We start from the raw sequence: 10,778 nt of genomic DNA on the forward strand, positions 1-10,778 counted from the left end.
CACATGGAATTTTTTTTTTTTACATATATCAGTGGCAACCCTGGGTTTGCTCGTTAAAAGTTAGTTATATGAGTTGTACCAATCACATATTTCTCATTCAGAGGATTCACATTAAAGAGGAGTTTGACTGTATATTCTTTTCCTGCTTTCAGATAGAACAAGTGACTAGGATGGCTATGAAAAGTTTAAAGTGCTATGATGAAGATAATGATGAGAAGAAATGTCAGAATGTTCTGATGATACAACGCATTCTCTTAAAGATAATTATGTTCAAGGTATATCAGCCTCTCTCTAGGTTTGTATGATTATTAAAGATTTTTTGTCGTAATATTTTGATGTTGATTCTCTGGTTTTAGATGTGAGGTGTGCTATGTAAACAATATTTAATGTCCAATTTGTTATGATGTTGGATATCATAAATTAGAATGATTAAAGAAGATAACATTATAGCTAAGTTTATTGAATTACATCTTGTTTACATCATACTGAAGATCGAAGTTACAGTACTTATTCAAAGGTAAAAGTTGAAGTAAATGTTTACATGTTGCACTATATTATCTATAAATTGAAGTAGAAGTTAACAAAATATATTGATTGATGGATTGATAATTATAGCAAACTAAAAAATTCAAAATTTGTTCAGAGCTGCTGATTAGCTGCTCATAAGTTTAATATCAAATTTAATGGTAGTAGTTTTTCTAATTGCAGAAATCTTCCAGCTCCCACTGGAAGTTGTGAGTTATCTCAGCATCTGCTAATTATTATAAACTAAACTGGTTTCTAATCAAAATTATAAGAGCACCACAAAGAGCGAAAAGTAAAGAAATTTTTTTTCTTCCAGTTATTATAGTACAATTATAAAGTTTTATAAGGATTTATTTCACATTTTCTGAATATCATATGCAATTCAAATTTAATTAAAATTATTAAGATTTATAAGTACCTTATTTTTGCAATTTTTGTTTAATGTATGTGTTAAATTAAACAATAATAATGTATAGTTCCATTGTATCTATAGTTCACTGACTGATTTGGAATCATGAAGATATTTCTGCAAATATGCTCTGTAAATATCTGTATCAGGGTAGATTTTTAGTGATAGTTATTAAGTAAGAGCTATTAAAACTGTATAAATGCTAATTTAATTATAGTAAGTGAAAAAAACTTCGTGATATTCCTTTTATTTTAAGCTTTTTTTCTTAATACTTTCATGGTTATTGTTAGTCTTTTACTATTTTTAATCAAAATAAAATTCTGTTTTTTCATGGTTTATACCCTTTAGAGAAAAACTTGAAAGCTCTAAGAATCTCTATTTAGCTTAAAAAATCAGGATATAATGTTTAAAAATTGTTTTGTTAAGAACCTATATAATAGTCCATGTATGTGAAAAATCAGATCAAAAGTTGTTCAGTGTGTTCACATTTACTTTTTTTTTGCACTGTACACAGCTGCTGGTGGTTCCTTCAAAACGTAAAAGGGAATAATATTTTCAGAATTTTGTTGAATGTAACATAAAGTCCACATCATAGTCAGATATATAAACTTTTAATGTTCATAGAATTTATTTACGTTTTCTTAATATTGGTGATATTAATTTAAGTACTTATTTTCATTTGCAGCAACCAATGGATTTATCAACTATAACTCGAAAGCTGCTGAATCATTGTTCTGTTAAGGACTTGGATGGAGACAAATTGGTGTAGATTTCTCATCTATATAATGGTGAACATGGTGGTAAGTTTTTTTTTCTATAATGATTTATTATACTTTTAAACTGTTTTATTATCTTCTAAATTTTATCTTCAATAAGCTTGTACAGGGCTGACTTTTTTAAACCACTGTTTATTTAAACCTTTTTTTAACCAAGCTTGGTTTTTTTAAGAGAAAATCTTTTAAAAAACTTAATTTTCTATTATAAAAATACTTAATTTCAATATACCTAAATGGAAAATAGTCAATTTTTTCATTAAAATCTTTTAATACTTGAGTTTAATTATTATTGTGAGTCTAAGTTACTTTAAATAAATGTGTGACTTGTCATTTTTGAATGTTAATGTATGATTGCTCTTCTGCAAAAATATATTTAAAAATAAATTTATGTGAGTAAAGTTAAAGCATGATGCCTCAAAAATTCTTAAAATAATACCGACCATGACTAATAAAAAATGTAACTATAGATTGCGTTGAGATAAAAAGTTTATCTGTTTATAATGTTGTTACATAATACATTACTTAATAATGATTATGCTTACCTCAATCAAAAGCATTAATGGAAGTGTGGTACTTTTCTGAATTTTACAGTTTATTTTTTTGTTTACTTTTCCAATTTTTTTTCTTTTTAAATAATTTTAATTTGATGTCAATTAAATAATTAATTTAATAATTTTAATAAATTTTAATTGTAGGTATGGAATTAGAATTTAAAATTTTCCAAGTGTAATGCACTATACATAGCTGCTGTACATAAAAGAGAATAATTCGAAATTATTGAAAAATATTCACAAATTATATAAAATATTTTCTATGTATATTATTTAATTCAATGCAGTAATATATATTATGAGCATTGTAATGTTTAAGGCCTCATCATGTTAAAATTAATCTCTTAAAAATAATTTATTCTTTATTTATTTTTAACTTAGTACTAAAATATACCCTTCCCTCATTTTAATTCATTTGTTTATATTTATTAATAAACTAACATTTTGATATTAAAATTTTTTTTTTGTTGCTAATAATGTATAAGCAAATTAAAAATCTTTAGTTATTCTTTTTTTTACCATGTTGGCATGTTTTGGAAGATTTTTTTTTTGATTATTATTAATATTATTTAATAATTGAAAAAGTTTTCATGATTACATTTTATTATAGCTTAATTACTTTAAATTTAAAGCAGAAAGTATTATTTTAAATTTTTTTTTAAGAAATGAACCAAAACAGCAGAAAAACAGGCTTTCTGAATTTGTAATAAAGTAGCATTCAAATACATTAATAAAATATATGAAAGTTTATAATTATAATATTTTTTATTTATTTTTGTATTTCTTTCTGTCAGAGTTTTAAACTTATGTGAGAGTAGTTCATCTATGACAACTATTATGTCAGCCATTAGATTCTTTTCCAAATGTTAAAAAAAGATGCAATTAAAATTATGGTTATAATATAATAGAGTTCTGTACTTTTATTGTTATTTATTAAACAATTTTTTTCATAATTATTTATTACCTAACAAAAACTTATCCCATTTTTAAATTTTTCCAACTAATTTTAAGTAAAATCATTAATAATTTGTTAGATTTTCCTAATTTTCCCTTTTGTTTTGTTTTATTCAAGTTCACTTAGTTGTTAAATGAACTTTAAAAAAATCCCCAAAACTAGTGATAAATTTGAAGCTATATTTTTTAATATTTTGAATTTTTATTATTTTAAGATATAAAACTCTTTATTTTCATGTCAATAATAATTTGAATTTGCCGTGTTATAGTCTAGCTCTGAATTTGTTTAGTGTATTAATTAGATTAAAACGAATAAAATTAGCTAAATTATAGTTTTGTTTTTAAATAAAAATGAATAATGATCATTGAATAAATATAAATGTTTAGAATGGTTGCTAAAGAAACACATTTCTTTATTGTAGAATTTTGAAAAGTTTGATGAGAAATATTACTGCAAATATTTTTATAAATGTTAATATTTCTCATCATTTATTTAATATGTTGTAATTGGAAATAAATATTCTTGAGAAAGCATTTCTTTTTCACTGACATTTTATTTATACAATTTTGTAAGAATAACCTAAATATTAAATAGATAATGGATTGTTTATTGGATTTAAATGTATATTTACAAATTTCAAAAATCTTAAATCGTTTTGATGAAATGTTTATTTTTCGGTGCCCCTGGGACTTTTCTGCGGAATCCTGGGATTTTGCGAAACACCATCTCTGGAACAGCTTTTTTAAGATATTTTCTGGAGTCTATTCATCTATGTCAGTTACTGTTCAAAGATATTTAAATATGACTATAACCATATGTATGATAGCTACGTAAAAACAGGGCCAAATATGTTTTGTATTTTACTTATAATATATCGTTTACTTAAAAAGGAAAACTACTTAAAAGTTAAATGATTAGTTGAGGGGTAAGTAACAAAAATATATTTATCTACAACACGATGTACACGTACACCTTATGTATAAGACAGAGGATGATACTAATACTAAAAAAAATGTGTTTTTTCACAAGGATCTTTAATAAAGGTTACAATTTCTGATTTTCCTCATATGTAATGCATAATTGCTAACTGTACGGCATTTTGTGGAAGATTTCATTTTTATGTTTAATGTGGTATAAATATTTGTAAGAATCGTGGTTGGTCAGGGGATAGAGCGTTTGCCTTCCAATGAGGTAAATTCTCCCAAAATTTCTCCCATTACTTGATCTTGAAGTTTCCTTGTCTTCTGGATTGGGTTCAAAATTACAAGACTATGGCGTTGAGCATTGGTAGCCGTAAGCTCAAAATTGGGTCGGTCGTTTAACGGCGGTTTTAAAACTAAATATATGTAAATTCGTTGTTGATTCTTGTTTCAATAGTTTTCACTTATATTGATTTTGACAACAACTACATTTTAATAGTTTAAATATAATTTTTTAAAGATACCTTCTTGTTATTGCGTTGGTCAACTTCTCACAATCTCACTTCAATTGGAATAATAAAAGTATTTCCTGAAGGCAGTATTGATACTATTAAAGTTTTGAAGCATATTAGACACTGTGAGCAATTAAGTAAAAATATCATATTGTTAAATGATTGCAATTTTAACTTTTCATGTGATATTAAAATTTTATATTTATTTTAGAATTCTTTGTGTATTGGAACTGACGAAACTGTTTTAAGAAAAATTGTACATAGATGTGAAAGCTTATGTGGTAAAAGGTAATTTTTTTAAATCTAATTATTGCTGTGTATAATATAATGGAGTCATTCATTTTCTTGCATTACATTTTCCTTCGTTTTTGTGCATTTTAAGAATTTATCTCCGAGTAAGGGACTTAAGACTGTCATTTGTCCAAACACCAATATTTGTAGATAAGTACATTTATTATTAAACTGTTTTTTTTTTTTTAAAAAAAACAAGCACATGTATATTTTGTTTGATGTCTGAAATATGTATACTATTAATAAATATCTGAATCATAAAATCTTGAAGTATCAGTACACAAAAACATCTATGCAATTTTGAAAATTTAATATGACTTTCATTTCAACATTTTTAAATCTCTTATTATGTTTATAAACCTGTATTTTACAAAATCCCTTTGAATTTTTCTCTTGGAATCCATTCAAGGTTGGCTTTTAGGACAATTATACCTATTAATGGAAATTCTAATATAAAACATAACAGCATTGAAAACTTTTAAGAAGTTTTCTTTCGACAATTAATGAAGAATTAAGAATAGACTCAAAGATAAATCTGACTTTAGTGAATAAACAAAATAGGCAGGTTGGTCAGGTTGGAAAAGTTTTGCTTTTTTTAATATGTGAAACAAATTTTATTTCTGGATAATAAAGATAAACTTACCAGGAATAAATTCTAAGCAAAAGATATTTAGATACTATTGAAATTCGTTTATATAGAATATGCAATTATAATATCTGCTTTGAAAATTTCAAATTTTCTTATTGCCAAGTGTTTTTTTACACATGGTTTTCGTGAAATTTTATTCCATTTCTGCTGCAAACAATACTAAAATTTGTAAAATATATAAAATTGTCTTGCAAATTTTCAGCTTTTGATTTTTTAAATATTTTTGAGTAAAAAGCTTATGTATTGTGACCTTTTGGCTTTTAAATAAAGTGCTTAAAAAAGAAAGTACAACATCAATTAAAATAATGACTTGTTCTAATATGTGTTCGGTTTATTTTAGCATAAAATTTTGTGATTTTTCATTGCTTTGTGTACCGTGATGTTAAATGTTTATAACATTTTTCATATTTTAGTGTCAGATAAAAATCCAGTAGTATGCTTTTATTTTTTTTCTGTTTGTAATCCCTTTTTAATAGTAATAGTTGATTGTAGCATTTCTGCCCATTGAGGTTTTAGCTGAATCTTAGCTTTATTTTCTCCCACTCTCCTGGCTTGGTCCATTATACTTTTTATTCATCAATGCCTTCTTTTTTTTAATACCCATCAGAAAAATTGTTTCCATTTGTTTTAAAGTAATGCCATACATAGCAGCAAGCCTATTTGAAAACATTCTCAACTATCAATGAAATTTGTAAAATTCACCAGCAGTAAAATATATCAAACAACTTTTTTAATTATATTCAAAAATATAACCTTACCCATATGATTTATTGCTTAAACCGATTTGGGAATTCAATCATTTGTTATGAAGAAGAAACTAAATTAAAAATTTTAAATTATCAAATTTTTATGCCGATGAATTCAGGGATCATATGCATGGTTATTATTTTACGCTAATGCAGTAACAGATCTTTAGGGTGAACTTATAATTTCACAATTGAATAGTCTCATGTGATTTTATAGATTTCAATCATGAATGCAGTATCATAGAATTTTAAATAATCATTTGAGGGATCATCCACTAAAATCACTTGTGTACAGTATTGAAAATGATATATTCACCGTCTTTTCAATTCGAGTTTGTTGACACCTTAATTTAGGATTATTTGATTCAGGAAATCTTGAACTCAATTAAAAACGCTAATTACATATTTTTATGCAGGAATATAAATTCTACTGGTTCTTAAAGCAACAGAACTACAAAACTTTTCCATGCATTGATTTGAAACTAGTATTGATAAAATTATGCTGGATAGTCTTAAAACTTCATAAAAAAATAAGAAAAAAATATTTTTTTTTGATAATAAAATTTGCTTTTATAAGCAAATGATACTTTCTTTAGTTTGCCCTTTGCCTTTTTTATAAGTGGGCTGGTATATGTGTACTCTTTCAAAGAAAGTAAATGATTGTGTTTTAATATTTTGAAAAATGTTTTCCCCAAATCTGACTGATTTTCCTTGGCCCAATCCGAAGCCTGCATATGTCACACATGTCACCTCCTGATGGCTGAATAATATGACTTTATTCATGTATTTTTCTAATGTGGTTGTTCATTTTCAGGAAAATAAAGTCTTAGTTTACGATTTGGATGATAAAACACTAAAACCATCATCTGATGATTTTAAACATTTGCTTTTTACTCTACCAGTTACAGTCATCTCAGGTAAAAATTTGTTGCAATTTATTTATGATTAACTATATTTACAATGTTTTGAATGTTTTATTTCCATTTGCATACTCATATTTTTTTGATTAATGTGTTTTTAAACTCAAGTTACTGAAGATAAATTACTGTTAGCAGTTTTTATACACTCGACTGCCAATATAAGACATGCCAACTTAATTTAATCTTATGATAACTTTTGATAGATGAAGGTTGGCATTGTCTAACGGTCATTAATCCGAAATGAACTGTGAAAGCAGTTCCAGGGGTTGGTGAGCGAGCAGGGGGCGAAGCCTCCTAGTATTTGAAACATTTTAAACTATAATTTATAAAAATTTTAATGACATTCTTAAACAGACATTTTAAATTACAAATTTGGAAGAAATTTTTTTTATAAACAATAAATTTTCTAAAAAATCATATTTTTAAAACTTTATTTCTAGATCTAATTGTTGCATTTTTAAAAAGAATATTCATTCTTTAGGGGACCACTACTTTAAAGATGCTGACTAATTATAACCTCATTAGCATGCAGAGAAGGGGTACTTGTCTCAGACAAAGGAGGCATCTAGTTGACTTTAAGATTGGTAAGTATACCAATCTTATATCTGTTTCCAAATTACTAATATACATTTCCCAGGAAATTAAATTTTTAGTTAAGTAAATACTTTTTTAAACTAAATATGTCATAAAAAAATCTTTCAAATTTTAAAATTAAGTTTTCACTCTTTAAATTTAAATACTTTTATATTTAAGAAAATTGGAGAAATTTTGGTTTGAAGTAATAAATTTCTACAAATGAAAGATTCTGCTTCCATACATAAAATTTAATTTAAAATAAGAATTCAAACAATGAATAAATAAGTTTTTTTTTTGCCTCCTCCAAATTATTGTAATCCTTTATTTAAAAGCATGTACTAGAAGCATTTGGCCCAGGTATTCACATATTTCTGTACTCCACCATTTGACCTTGCTGTTGAAAGTCATTAGAACTCAAGAAATTTAATCTTTTGTTTCCATTTTTTCTTTTTCAAATCTAGAATTACAATTACTAAATTCCTTTGATATAATTTGGTNGGTATTCACATACTTCTGCACTCCACTATTTGACCTTGCTGTTGAAAGTCATTAGAGCTCAAGAAATTTAATCTTTTGTTTCCATTTTTTCTTTTTCCAAATCTAGAATTACAATTACTAAATTTATCTGATATAATTTGGTACGAAAAATAGGCTATTTCTAGGATTATCAGGGTGGCCACCCACCTCGAAAACCTGGAATTATCAGGGAATTTTTTTATGTTGGAAAAAACCTGGAAAAATCAGGGAAATTTGGATAAAAGCCTGGAAAAATCAGGGAATTTTAAAGAAAAGCTGGAAATTTTTTTCTCAGATATTTTTTCAATTTCACTAATTTACATTATTTACTAATTTTCTTAATTTAAATTATTTCATCCATTATACCCACATTTTTTAGATGGAAATGTGTCTCCAAACAGTTAAAATGTTATCAACTTAGCTATACTTTGCTTGTATCAAAATTTTTTCTATTATAACCCTGTTAAACTAGAATGCCACATAAAATTCTCCCATAGTTGCTAAACAAATGTAGTAATCTTTGATCTCTATGGAGACTATGCAACTGCGCAATTTAGGAAACGCAAAGATTGTGGTGGACGTGGAAGAAGGGGTTAGGATATTTGCTTCTATTTTTAAATTCTGTCCGTGAGCAAACTTGAGCCATTTATGGCTCAAGTTTGTTTCGATGCTTTAGTGGTAATTTTTTTCTATTTTGACAAAATGAGTCAAAATGTTTTTGCATTTTTAACTTTATAAAAATATCCAAAAATTAGTTGGGTGTAATTAATAATAAATTTTATATTGCACTCTTTCTCTGAAAGCTTTTGTACTCCCATTCAAAGAAATCTGTAAATTCTTTTTTTTCACCAAACCAACAAATCAGTTTTTTACAGTTAACATCAATGTTTGTCTACAAATTGTTACATTAATGCTAATTTTTTCTATTTCATTTTGACCTTTATGACATATTTTAATTTAAAAAAGAAAGATTTTTTTAGAACTAACTATATATTAATATTTAATTTTACTGCTTGTTGATAAATATTTGATTTTTAATTCAAAATTTGAATTGTATAGTTATCAGTCAAAAGCTGACAAAGACTAAGGAATGTATAGGAATCATAAAAAATGATGTATAAACATAAAATATAATTTTTATTATTCATATGTGTTTAGTCGGAAGAAGAAAAACGAAACTTATTTGTTTTAGTTCTGTGCTGTACAAGATTCTTGTTGTTAAAACAAAAACAATTAACTATACTAAACTAAAAAAACTGTGTTTAGATTGGAACTCTGTAAATGTTTTAATTTCAAATAAGAAAAAGAATCAAAAAAGTATAAAATTTAAGGAATTTTATCTATTTTTTTTCTTCCATAGAGGAATATAGAACAAAAAATTAGACAATTTTACATTTGTGACATTTATTTTTGTATTTTGAATCTCTGGAAATAAAAATGCTAATTCAGAACAACATTATTTAAAAATTTGTCTTGAGATATTGGTTTAAAGAAAATGTTATCAGTGAATTTTATTAAAATACTGGTAAGATAAAATACAGTATAATGTAGTATACAGTACAACTTTATATTGAAATGTAATTACAGTGACTCACAAGCAAAAGTGTTCGTACATTTATGACTTTCAATGAAATAAGACTATCCATTAATTAAATTGAATATTTCAGAATGGATATTTAATATTAAAAAATGTATTCTAATCTTAACAAAACTGTATGGAATATTTTAAAAACAAAGGAAAAGTTTATTTTGAAGAAATCAATCATCAAAAAGTGACAAAAACTTTATCCCACATAAGCCATTGTACACTTTTAAAAAAAAAAAAAAATCTGTTTTAGTAATTATTCTAATTTTTCATTAAATTAGCATTTAGTAGTTTCCTTTCGCATCTACAATAGCTTTTGTAAGTTTGTAAATATAAACTAGTTTTTTTTTTGTCGGGAGAAATTTGTTCGGAATATTTTACAGAAATTTTTGCATCACTCTATTGCGAATTTATGAATTTTTCCACAAATTTTATAATTTTAATCTCTGATATGAAGTCCTCCTTTCATGCATTTTATCATATATTGCACAGTGCATACCTCTTATGATGACAAATAATCAAATTTGGTCTATTGTTTTATTAGGACCACGAGCCGTTTTTAAATAATAAAATATTACGAAGTTAGTAAGCAAAAATTAAAATATAATTTTGCTATCGTAAATTTGATACTAAATTGCAAAAGAATAAATAAAAAATTAAATGAATAATAATTAAATAAAAAAAATGCAATCTAAGAGCTGCCGAATACGTCAAAATCGTCTTAAAATATCTCAGTATCTTATGTTGTCCTAACATCTTTAATTTGAAATTAAATTTTTAATTACTTGGCCACGTGTGATTCGCAGAATTATTCAACTAATTATTTCATCAGATTTTTTACTCTTTC

At 25.4% G+C, this 10,778-nt stretch overlaps 1 protein-coding gene across 1 annotated transcript in view; it reads left to right on the plus strand.

Annotated features, from left to right (window-relative positions):
• The first annotated feature begins 599 nt into the window (after positions 1-599).
• Positions 600-10,778, plus strand: part of LOC107451361 (citron Rho-interacting kinase-like) — a 26,772-nt gene continuing 16,593 nt past the window's right edge. The window contains exons 1-5 of the mRNA XM_043055380.2: positions 600-817; positions 1,620-1,734; positions 4,860-4,936; positions 7,149-7,251; positions 7,736-7,861. The gene's annotated coding sequence lies outside the window, so the exon portion shown is untranslated. The remainder of the gene's footprint in view (positions 818-1,619; positions 1,735-4,859; positions 4,937-7,148; positions 7,252-7,735; positions 7,862-10,778) is intronic.

Source organism: Parasteatoda tepidariorum, chromosome 1 (genome assembly GCF_043381705.1).
Source record: "Parasteatoda tepidariorum isolate YZ-2023 chromosome 1, CAS_Ptep_4.0, whole genome shotgun sequence".
Lineage (NCBI taxonomy): Eukaryota > Metazoa > Arthropoda > Arachnida > Araneae > Theridiidae > Parasteatoda > Parasteatoda tepidariorum.